This window comes from Dipodomys spectabilis, unplaced genomic scaffold (genome assembly GCF_019054845.1).
Source record: "Dipodomys spectabilis isolate Male_0828 unplaced genomic scaffold, ASM1905484v1 ptg000180l, whole genome shotgun sequence".
Taxonomy (NCBI): Eukaryota; Metazoa; Chordata; class Mammalia; order Rodentia; family Heteromyidae; genus Dipodomys; species Dipodomys spectabilis.
In genome coordinates, this window is record NW_024870857.1 from 25,287 (window position 1) to 37,586 (window position 12,300).

The 12,300-nt window shown below is 37.7% G+C and overlaps 1 non-coding gene across 1 annotated transcript; it reads right to left on the reverse strand.

Annotated features, from left to right (window-relative positions):
* Positions 1–8,242: 8,242 nt before the first annotated feature.
* On the reverse strand, positions 8,243–8,349 carry LOC122121055. Its single transcript, XR_006149864.1, has one exon. It is a non-coding gene; the product is annotated as a U6 spliceosomal RNA (small nuclear RNA).
* Between the last annotated feature and the right edge of the window lie 3,951 nt (positions 8,350–12,300).

The window sequence follows — 12,300 nt, forward strand, 5'->3', positions numbered from 1 at the left end:
AGAAACAATCAACGAAACAAAGAGTTGGTTCTTTGAAAAATATTAACAAAATTGACAGACCCTTAGCAAATCTCATCAGAAAAGAAGAGAACGCACTCAAATAAACTTAGAGATGAGAATGGAAACATCACTAGAGAAACAACCAAGATTCAGAACAAAAGAAGAGGATACTTCTCAAAATTTTATGCTGATAAGTTTCAGAAAATGAAAGTATTGGACGAATTTCCACCAGATATTGATGTGCCCAAACTAAACCAAGGTGACTTAAACCAACTTTAAAGACCCACATCAAGCATCAAAATAGAAAGATCAATAAGAGACTTCCCATCCAAGAAAAGTCCAGGACCGTTTGGATTTACAGCTGATTTCTACATGGCCTTCAAAGCAGAACTCATACCAATACTCCTCCAACTCTTCAATGAAATTGAAAATGAAAGTTCACTACCAAACTTTTTCTATGGAGCCATCATAACATCATCCCAAACCAGGCAGGGACTCATCAAAGAAAGAGAACTATAGACCCATTATTCTTTGATGAACATCGATGCAAAATTTCTCAACAAAGTTGTAGGCAATCAACTTCAACAATTCATCAAAAAAATCATATACCACCGTCAAATATGATTAATTTCAGGAATGCAAAGCAGGTTCAATATTCACAAATCAATTATTATAATACAACACATCTCAAGAGCAAGGATAAGAATCACATAATTATCACAATACATGCTGAAAAAGCATTTGACATGATCCACAACCCTTTATGATGAAGGCACTGGAAAAACTAGGAATCCATGGAACATTCCCCAATATACTAAAGGCAGTGTATGACAAAACTACAGCCAGCATATATTTAATGGTGAAAAGCTAAAGCCATTTCCTCTAAATTCAGGAACAAGAGAAGGATGTCCACTCTCTCCACTTCTCTTCAATTTAGCATTAGAATGCCTAGAAAGAGCAATAAGACACGATGAAAACATAAAGGGGATCCAAATAAGGAAAGTTGAAATAAAACTCTCCCTCTTTGCAGATGACATGATCTTGTATTTAAAGAACCCCATGGACTCCACTCCCAAGTTACTTGAGCTGATCAGAAATGTTGACAAATTAGCATGGTACAAAATTAACTGTCAGAAATCAATGGCTTTTCTGTATGATAATAACAAGAAGTGTGAAGATGAAATTGGGAAAGCAACCCCTTTTGCAATAGCCCCACAAAAAATAAAGTACCTAGGAGTTAACTAAAGAAGAGAAGGACCTTTATGACAAAAACTTTAAAAACCTGAAAAAGGAAATTAAAGTAGAACTAAAGAAGTTCTCCCCCCCTCCAAAAAAAAAAGAAGAAGAAGTTCTCCCGAGCTCTTGGATTGGGAGGATTAACATCATGAAAATGGCAATACTGCCAAAAGCTAGCTACAAGTTCAATGCAATACCTATCAATATCCCAATCTCATTCTTTAATAAAATGGAAGTGATCCAAAAATTCTTATAGAACAATAACAGACCCTGAATAGCAAAAACGATCCTTAGCAGAAAGAACAGTGCTTGAGGAATATCAATTCCAAATTTCAAACTCTACTACAAAGTCATAATAATAAAACAGCTTGGTACCAGAACACGAACAGACCTGAGGACCAATGGAATAGTACTGAAGACCCAGAAGTAAACTCATAGCCATATAATCACCTAATCATCGATAAGGGAGCTAAAAAAGATAGAATGGAAGAAAGACAGCCTCTTAAGTAAATAGTGCTGGCAAAGTAGTTAACACCTGTAGAAAACTAAAGCGAGATCCATATACATCACCCTGCACCCAAATCTACTGTGAATGGATCAAATACCTCAAAATAAAATCAAACATCCTGAAAATATTACAGGAAGGAAGAGGAGAAACTCAAGGGCTCCTGAACACAGGTCAAAATTTTCTTCTTTCTTTATTTCTTTTTTTGTGTCCATCATGGGGCTTGAACTTTGTGCTTGGGTGCTATCCCTGCGCTCTTCAGCGCAAGGTGAGCATTCTACAGCTTGAGCCACAGCACCACCTCCATTTTTTTAGTGGCTTATTGGAGATAAGTGTCTCACTGACTTTTCTGCCCCAGCTGGATTTGAACCACGATCCTAGGACCTCAGAATTCTTAGTAGTTAGGATTACAGGCATGAGCCACAGGGGTCTGGCTTGAAATTTTCTTAGAGACCCAGAAATACAACAAATCAAAGAAAGTTTGGACAAATGGAATTGCATGAAACCAGAGCTTCTGCATGGCAAAGGACATAGCTAGCCAGATCAATCAACAACCCACTAGATCTTCACTAGCCAAAGAATGGACAAGGGCCTCATATCTATTTAGAACTCAAAAAATTAAATCCCCCAACAACAAATTCTCAAAGAAACAATATCCTGATTAAATAAGTGGGCTAAAGATTAAAGAGACTTCTATGAAGAGGAAATAAGAATGGTGAATACATACATGAAGAAATGCTCAACTTCTTTAGCCGTAAAAGAAATGCAAATCAAGACAACATTGAGATTCCACGTCACCCCAGTTAGAATGGCTATAATCAAGAAATCTAGTAAAAACTGATGCTGGAGGAGATGTGGCCAAAAGGAACCCAACTGCATTGTTGGTGGGAGGATAAACTTGTTCAACCACTCTGGAAAGCCGTATAGAGGTTCCTCACAAGACTATACATAGAGCTCCCCTATGGCACAGCAATCCTACTTTTGGGCATTTGCCCAAACAATCACAAACAAGGTCATAATAAAACTACCAGCACAATTATATTATAGAAGCATTATTTACCAAATCTAAGATATGGAACCAACCTAGATGCCCCCAATAGATAAATGGATGAAAAAAATGTGATACACACACACAATCAAATTCTATGCCTCCATCAGAAAGAATGACACAACCCCATTTGTTAGGAAATGAAAACACTTGGAATAATTCATATTAAGTGAAGTAAGCCATACCCAAAGAAACATAGATCCCATGATTTTCCTCATTTACAATATCTATTATATGTATAAAACAAACAGAAAAGGTCAAAAACAATGCACATGTGACCATATAAGATGATGCTAAGTGAACTAAACACCAAGATAGAGACACAAATGGTTTTATATTTCTTGCTTTTGTTTTTTATATATTTATTATGTGCCATGTGATTTTTGTTTCTTTTATATGTTTTTCCACCATGGTATAACCCCTGTTTTCACTATATTTGATTCCGGTGCTCGGCATCTTGTATATATATTTTTCTAATTTTGGGAGGGGAAAGGAAATAACAAAATGATGATATAAGGTTACAGGTTGACCCATTGTAACAATGAGATATACAAAACACCATGTTGAAGTGAAATGTACAACTTCGGGGAAGGGAAAGAGGAGGGAGGATTTGGGAAGTTGGGGAGGAAAGGGATGGTAGGGGAAAAACAAAGGAGGAGGTCATAAGGCTGGATAGGAAATATACTCATTTTCTTACTCATAACTGTAACCCTTTGTACAATATTTTTACAATAAAAATATATACAGAAAAAAAGCCTGCAGCTCAATACCCAGCTCAGATCTTAAAACTGAATTGATGACTCATCATTAGCCACTTCCGTCAGTCCCCACTGGTGGCCCCTAGATGTCATCCAGGTATTGGAAGACAGTGACAACAGGCTAGAGGTTTCCAGCTCTGACTGTAGCAGGGAAGGACACCTTGGCTCAGACAACAAAGACAAAACAAACATGTTAATAAGAAATATATGTATGAATACAGAAACACATATACAAACATACACAGGGATGAGTCAGATGTGTGATACAAACATAGGAACATAGAAATACACAAATGAAACACTGGAAAGGAACTGAATTTACAGGTAAATCCCATGGCACAAAAGACACATATAGTATGAAGAAAACAATATAAACCACTACCGAAGAATCAAGAATCTTTAACCCAAACTGAGATACTTCTACTCAAAAGAGAGAACCTTCCAAAATCAACCTGATCAGAAAACTCCAGGAGATTCCCTCTAACAATGTATTTTTTTAATTAGGCTGGGTGCTGGGAAGGTGGCTCAATGGTAGAGTGCTTGTCTTGCATGCATGAGTCCATGGGTTCAATTCCTCAGTGCCACATAAGCAGAAAAAGCTGGAAGTGGCACTGTGGCTCAAGTGGTAGAGTGCTAGCCTTGAGCTAAAGAACTGAGGGACAGCATATATGTCCAGAGTTCAGGCCCCACAACCGACAAAAAACAAAAACAAAAAACTAGGCTGGAAGCATAAGTTAATTCTAGGTGGGCAAAATGACTGAGGGAGCTCAAGAGAGACTTTTCAGAAGAAAAATGTCAACAAACCACATGAGGAAATGTTCATCATCCCTGGCTTTAAAAGAAATGCAAATAAAAACAACACTGAGACACCACCTTACCCCAGTGAAAATGGTCTATAAAGACAAATGCTGGTTAGGATGCAGAGAAATAGGAACTCTACTGCACTGCTGGTGGGAATGTACACTCATACAACCACTCTGGAAAGCAGTCTTAGGTTCTCCAGAAAGCGAAACATAGACATTCCCTATGACCCTGGCAAAACAGTCCTAGGCATGTACCCCAAGCCAATGAAACTAGGATATGACAAGGACATATGCACCTCCATGTTTATTGCTGCACTGTTTACAAAAGCCAAGATATGGAAACAACCCAGATGCCTCACCGCAGATGAATGGATCCAAAAATCGTGGTACCTATATACAATGGAATTTTACACAGCCATTAGAAAGGACAAAACAATGGCTTTTTCAGGGAAATGGATGGAACTAGAACAAATGTTGAGTGAGAAAAGCCAAGATCAGAGAGACAAATGGCGCATGGTTTCCCTGGTATGTGGGTGTTAGGTTCAAAATGCAACAAGTTATGACAAAGTAAACATGACTCAAGATACCCATACACTGTGAATCCCAAAGAGGTCAGCCTTGGGAGTAAAAACACCAAATTTTAACACCCAAATACCTCTTCATATGTGCATAAAATAACATACAAACTGAAAAGAACCCCAAAGACAAGGAAACAAACGACCTCTTCTTAATTTGTCTTACTGTTTTTGAAGACTTTATATTCTTTACCTCATATATGGTGTATACACATGCACAGAATCAGTAGAAAGCAGATGAAAAATACAGCAAAGTGGGTCTCAGTTGAACTAGACATTGATGAGAATGACCTAAGCAACTCAAGGGTGGTGATAGGAAGGAGGGAATGAGAGAGAGAGAACAGCTGACACTAAGGAAAAGGAAAGAAATGTACATACACCCACTCTGGTAGAAATAGTTTTATTGTTAATATTTGTAGAGTTCATAAGCTTATCATTGTTAAAGCTAAAATATGTTTGTGAAATTTGCGAAATATGACTACTCCACAATACTGTGCAATTTGTGTCATTTCTTAGTCTCAATAAAGAAATCTTTGAGGGAAAAAAGACAACAGTGAGACAGAAAGAGGGGGTCCCTATGTGAGATTGAGATACTGAAAGGTTGTAGATGTGGGAGGCTGCTGGGGTCAGGACATGCCTGGCCTTCCGTGTAACAGGAAGACACATAAAGGGAAAAAAATAATTAAATCCACATTTAAACAATAAGGAAATATATGCATATGTCAATGAGCATAACTCATCTTGATTACCCATACGGAAGAGGTTATGATCCTTAAATATGGCCAACTAGTTGAACACTATTAAAAAGTCAGGCTGAAAAATGATTCAAGTATTCCTGGGACTTTTATGGTGTAGCATATTAATAAAAAAGTACCAATCGCAGGATACATGCATTCATACATACATCAATAAAAGCTCATATGTTTATCCAGATAACAGAGTATAATTGAGCACCCAAAACAAAGGAAATCGTCTAGTGGAGATCAAAGTGAAGAGCAAAAGGAAGAATACAAAGGTTTTATGGAAATCCTCTTCAATGGGTAAAGAAAGAGGCCCACATGTATGATCCACATAATGAGAGGCAGGTGTGGATGCTGGCACTTCAGGACACTCCTGGCTGAGGGGGCAATATACTGTCTCACAAAAAAACAACATGTCCATCAGTCATTCAAACCATCAGTCATATAAAACTCTAGGAAAGGAGGCAAATTGACAATTTTAAGAAATATTACTGAAATTCAATTACTGAGGATGGGGAGATGAATGAAAGTAATCGGGGGACAAAAACTTACTAGAGGGCTGGGAAGGTGGCTCAGTGGTAGAGCACTTGCCTTGCATGCTCGAGGCCCTGGGTTTGATTCCTCAGCACCACATAAGCAAAGAAAAAAGCCGGAAGTGGTGCTGTGGCTCAAGTGGTAGAGCGCTAGCCTTGAGCTGAAGAGCTGAGGGACAGCACCCAGGCCCAGAGTTCAGGCCCCACTACCGGACCCAAAAGACAAAACAAAACAAAACTTACTAGACACCAGCAATCACACAGCTAGAAAAAGGCATGCTGGGATGATGCCTCAAGACTTCCAGTGACGTATTATTAACTAAGATATTCTTTGAAGCAAATACTGAACCAGACAGAAATATTAACTTAAAATGGTTGGTACATAACTAGATATATAAGTATAAACCAGGAGTAATTACTAAAGAGACCGAATTGTCAATAAGGTTAATAATATCCTGGAGTTCAAATCTCAGTGAAGACACCAAATGAGAATTGAGGACTCACCACAAGCCACTTCCGTGAGTCCCCAGTGGTGGCATCCGGGTCCTGGGAGGCAGCGGCATCAGGCTGGAGGTTTCCTGCTCTGATTGTGGCAGGGAGGGACACCTTGGTCCAGAAAATAAAGACAAAACAAACATGTCAATGAGATATATGTAAATACAGAAACATATATACATACATATGCAGGGTTGAGTCAGGTGCATGATATATCCATAGAAATTAAGACATACAAAAATAAATAACTAAAAATGGAATTGAACACACAGATAAATCCCAGGGTTCAAAAGACACATATATTATGAAGAAAACAATATAAATTACCATAGCAGAACAGGAAACTTGGCCACCCTAGGATTCTTCTACTCATAAGAGAGAGCACTGAAAAAATCAACTGGCCAGAAAACTCCAGGAGATTCTGCTAGGAGCATTTGGTTTTTTTTGTAATGTTTTCAAATACGTTTTTTATTATAAAAATAGTGTACAGAAGGGCTACAGTTACATGAGTTAGGTAATGAGTACATTTCTTATCAACCATTGTTACCTTCTCCTTTGTTATCCCCCTACCATGCCTTCCCTCGCCACCTCCCCAACTCCCTCCCTCCCCCATACAAGTTGTAAAGTTTGTTTTCAACATAGTATCTTGTACATCTCATTATTACAATGGGTCAAACTGTATCCTTATTTTTCCTTTCCCCTCCCCAAATTAGAAAAGTGTATATACAAGATCCAGGGCACTGATATCAAATACAGTGATAACAGGAGTTATACCATGGGGGAAGAACATACAAAAGAAACAAAAGAATCACATAGTACGTTATAAGTATGTTAAAAACAATAGAAAGAAAAAACCCACTTATGCCCCTGTCTTGGGGTTCATTCCACTTAACTTCAACTTATATGGCCATATGTAATTAGCTTTTGACCTTTTCTGCTTGTCCTACATGTGTACTAGTTATTACAAATAAAGGAAACCATGGGATCTATGTTTCTTTGGGCCTGGCTTACTTCATTTAATATAATTTTTTCCAAGTGTTTCCATTTCTTAACAAATGGGTAATGTCATTCTTTCTGATGGAGACATAGAATTCCATTGTATATATATTCCACATTTTCTTGATCCATTCATCTACTAAGGGGCATCTGTGTTGGTTCCATATCTTAGCTATGGTAAATAATGCTGCAATAAACATAGTTGTTCTGGTAGCTTTAGTAAACATTTGTTTGTGATCGTTTTAGTAAATGCCCAAATGTAGGATTGCTGAATTACAGGGGAGCTCTACGTGGAGTCTTTTGAGGAACCTCCATACTTCTTTCCAAAGTGATTGAACAAATTTGCATTCCCACCAACAATGCAGTAGGATTCCCCTTTGTCCACATCCCCTCCAGCATCTGTTGTTATTAGGTTTCTTGATTATAGGCATTGTAACTAGGGTGAGGTTGAATCTCAATGTTGTCTTAATTTGCATTTCTTTTATGACTAGAGATGTTGAGCACTTCTTCATGTGTCTATTGGCCATTCTTATTTCCTCTTCAGAGAAGTTTCAAAAATATGGAACACTTCACAAATTTGCATGTCATCCTTGGGCAGAGGCCATGCTAATGTTCTCTGTATCATTCCAATTTTAGTATATGTGTTGCCGAATTTAGCACTTTCTTAAATTATTTTTTAAAATTTATTGTAAAGATGCTGTACAGAGGGGTTACAGTTATATGAGTTTTGTTGTTTTCCCACTAAGCCCCCCCTCCACAATTCCTCCCCCCAACATCTAATTTGTAAAGTTCATTTCTGACGTTTCATGTCTTGTATCATTGTTCCAATGGGTGATCCTTTGTCCTTGTATCAGCATTTGGTTATTCTCTTCCTTTCCCCAAATTAGATACATGTATATATAAAGCAGGGGCTACCAGACTCAAGGACAATGAAAAATAAAATAAAATAAGAAGAAAGACCAAAATACAATATATCAGTGACAATAAAGTCAACAACCAAATAAAAAAGACCTGTTATTTGCATGTCTTCAATTAGCATCATTTTGTATGTTCATATGTGCATAGCTATTAAGCTCTTATGATTCTCTGCCATGACTATCCTAGGCATATTCTAATTATTACAAATAAGGAAACCGTAAAGGCTAGGTTTCTTTGAGTCTGGCTCACTTCACTTAATATGATTTATCCACGTCTTTCCATTTCCTTACAAAAGGGGAGATGTCATTATTCTATTGTGTATTTATACCAGATTTTCTGGGTTGGTTCCATATCTTAGCTATGGTAAATAATGTTGCAATGAACATAGTTGTGCTGGTAGTTCACGTCTAGGTGTGCAAACTGAAGTAGCAAGTACAGTTCTGCCTCAGAGATCACATCCATGTTGAGATAAGAAAAAGACAAAAAGCAACCTAAAAAATACAACTGTGAGACAGAAGTGGGTTCCATTTGTGTGACCCTGATACTGAAAGGTAATAGATATAAGAGGCTAAAGAGGGTAGGACATATCTGACCTTCTGTATAAAAGGCAGCCTCGAAAACACAATAAAAAACTGGTAAATGATGAGCAACATTTTAAACAAGTATGATGTATGTAAGAGTGTCCATGTATAAAACTCACATTAATGCCAAATTTGGAGGAGGTAATATGTGTGAATGTGTCTGGGTACAAAACCGCAAAAAAAAAAAAACAAAAAAAAAAAAACAGACTACTAAGAAGCAAATGATACATGAACGTGTCTGGGCAAAAAATGCACTGGACCACTTAGGAAGAAAGACACACATGAATCACTACAAATGAAATTGAACACCCAGGTAAATCCCATGGCTCAAAAGACACAAACAGTATAAAGAAAAGAATATAAATCACTACAATACAAACATGAAACTTTAGACCAAGCTAGGATACTTCTACACAGAAGAGAGAAGCCTGAACAATTACCCTGTGCAGCAAACTCCGAGAAATTCCTTCTAGGAGTGTATATAACAAAAAAACTAGGCTGCAAGCATGACTCAGGTCTAGGTGTGCAAACTGATGGAAATAGCAAGTGGGGTTCTGACTCAGAGATCACACATCCAAGTTGAGATAAGAAACAAAAAAAAGCACAACCTAAAAACAACCACTGTGTATCAGAAAGGGGCATCCATATGTGTGATCCAGATAATAAAAAATGGTAGATATGTGTGGTGGCAAATGTCAGGACATGTCTGTCCTCTATATAGCATCAAGACTCCCAGAAAAAGAAACATACAAGTATTGAAATAGATATTACAACAAGTATGAAGTATGTGAATGTGTCAATGCTTAGAACTCATGTTAATGCCCCAGATTGAGGAGTATATGATCCCAGAATGTGTCTGGGCACAAAAACACACTGGACACACTAATCTAACAATAACAAAAAGACATGATGAAAAGATGCTTCAAGTCTTCCTAGGCCTTATGTAGAGTACCATATTCAGGAAACAAATACTGATTGAAAGATACAAGCATACACACATACATCAACAAAAGTGCATATATTTATCCAGAAACCACAGGGTGAGTGAGGACCCAAAGCAAAGGAAATAATCAGGTGGAGATCACAGAGAAGACCAAAAAGGAAAAACTAAATGGTTTATCTAAATCCTCTTCATTGGGTGAGGAACAGAGGCCCACATATGTGATCCAGGTAATTGGGAGAAGGTCGGGACAATGGACACTTCAGGACACACCTGGATGAATTATCACAATAAACGACATATCCATCAGTAAACAAACATGTCAACAAGAAATATATGAATACACAAACACATGTACATACATATGCAGAGACCAGGTACTTGAATGATACATATATATAAATCAAGAAATGAACAAATGAATCACTAAGATTGCAGCTGAACACACAGGTAAATCCAATGGCTCAAAAGACATGTACAGTATGAAGAAAAGGATATAAATCATGACAGGAGAAACATGAAACTTTAGCCTAAAAAACCATACTTCTCAGAAGAGAGAATCCTGCACGATCAACTGGGACAGAAAACTCCAGCAGGTAGCAGGTTCTTGGAGTATATTTACTGAAAATAGCCAGGCTGCAAGCATGGTTCAAGTCAAGGTGTACAAACTGACTGAGACACTAACCACAGTTCTGCCTCAGAGATCACATCCAAGTTGAGAGAAGAATCAAAAGAATGGAACAAAAAAAACTGTGAGACAGAAAAGGGAGTCCATATGTGTGACCCAGGTACTGAAAAGTGGGAGATGTGGGGGTCTGCAGAAGTAAGGAAATGGCCTTCCTTCTACATAACAGCCAGACTCACAAAACTAAATAAAATATAAATACTGAAATATAAATTTCAACAAGCATGAAGTATGTAAGTGTGTCAATGAGTGGAACTCCAGTTAATGCCTGATTAGGAGTATATGGTCCATGAATGTATCTGGACACAAAAACACACTGGACATCACTAATCGAACAATAACAAAAAGAAACACTGCAAAGCTGCTTCATGTCATCCTGGGCAATGAGTACCATATGCAGAAAACAACTACTGATCAAGGAATACATGCATGCATACCTACTTCAATAAAATAACATATATTTACCCAGAAAGCACAGGTTGACTGAGTTCTGAAAGCAAAGAAAATCATCAAGTGGAGATCACAGAGAATACCAAAAAGGAAAAAGGAAGTGGTTTACTGAAATCCTTTTCATTGGGTGAAAAACAGAGGGCCTCTTGTGTGATCCAAGTAATGGGAGGCAGGTGTGGAGGCTGCAGAGTTCAAGACATACCAGCTTGAGATGGCAACATGCTGTCTCACAAAAAATTTCTCCAGTCACTCTTACATGCATTCAAAAAATCAGTAATATTAAACATTTAGTAAGGATGCGAATGGAACAATTCCAAGAAAAAAAAAAAAAACATTGAAACTCAGTTACTGAAGAGGGTAAGATGTGTGGATGGATGCAATTGGGAAACAAAACTACACTAGACACCATCAATCAAACAACTAGACAAAAGGTAAGATGGAAGAATGCCTCAAGGCTTCCAGGGACAAATAAGTAGCAAAATATTCATTGAAACAAACACTGATCCAGACAGAAATACAAACATGGTAAGTTGTTACATAGTTTTATATATAAGTAGAAATCAAAAAAATTAATTAGTAGAGAAAAAATGCCATTATCAGCCAAGTAAAGACCAAACTGGATTTTAAATACCACCACAGACCCCAGATGAGAATTGAGAAAGACTAACCATAAGTAACTTCCATGAGTCCCCACTAGTGGCCACTAGGTGGGAGCCAGGTCCTGGGAGGCAGTGGCAACAGGCTGGAGGTTTTGTGATCTGACTGTGGCAGGGAAAGACAGCTTAGCTCAGAAAATAAAGACAAAACAAACACCTCAATAAGAAGTACCTAGGTGCAAAACGTACATGTATACACAAGGATGAGTCACATGCATGATACATAATTAGAAACAAGGAAGTACACAAATGAATCACAAAAAAATTGGGAGTGACCACAGAGGTAAATCGCATAGCTCAGAAGACAGAGAATGAAGAAAAGAATATCAATTACCACAACAGAAACAGGAGATAAAACCCTCTGCACAATTACAGCTACAA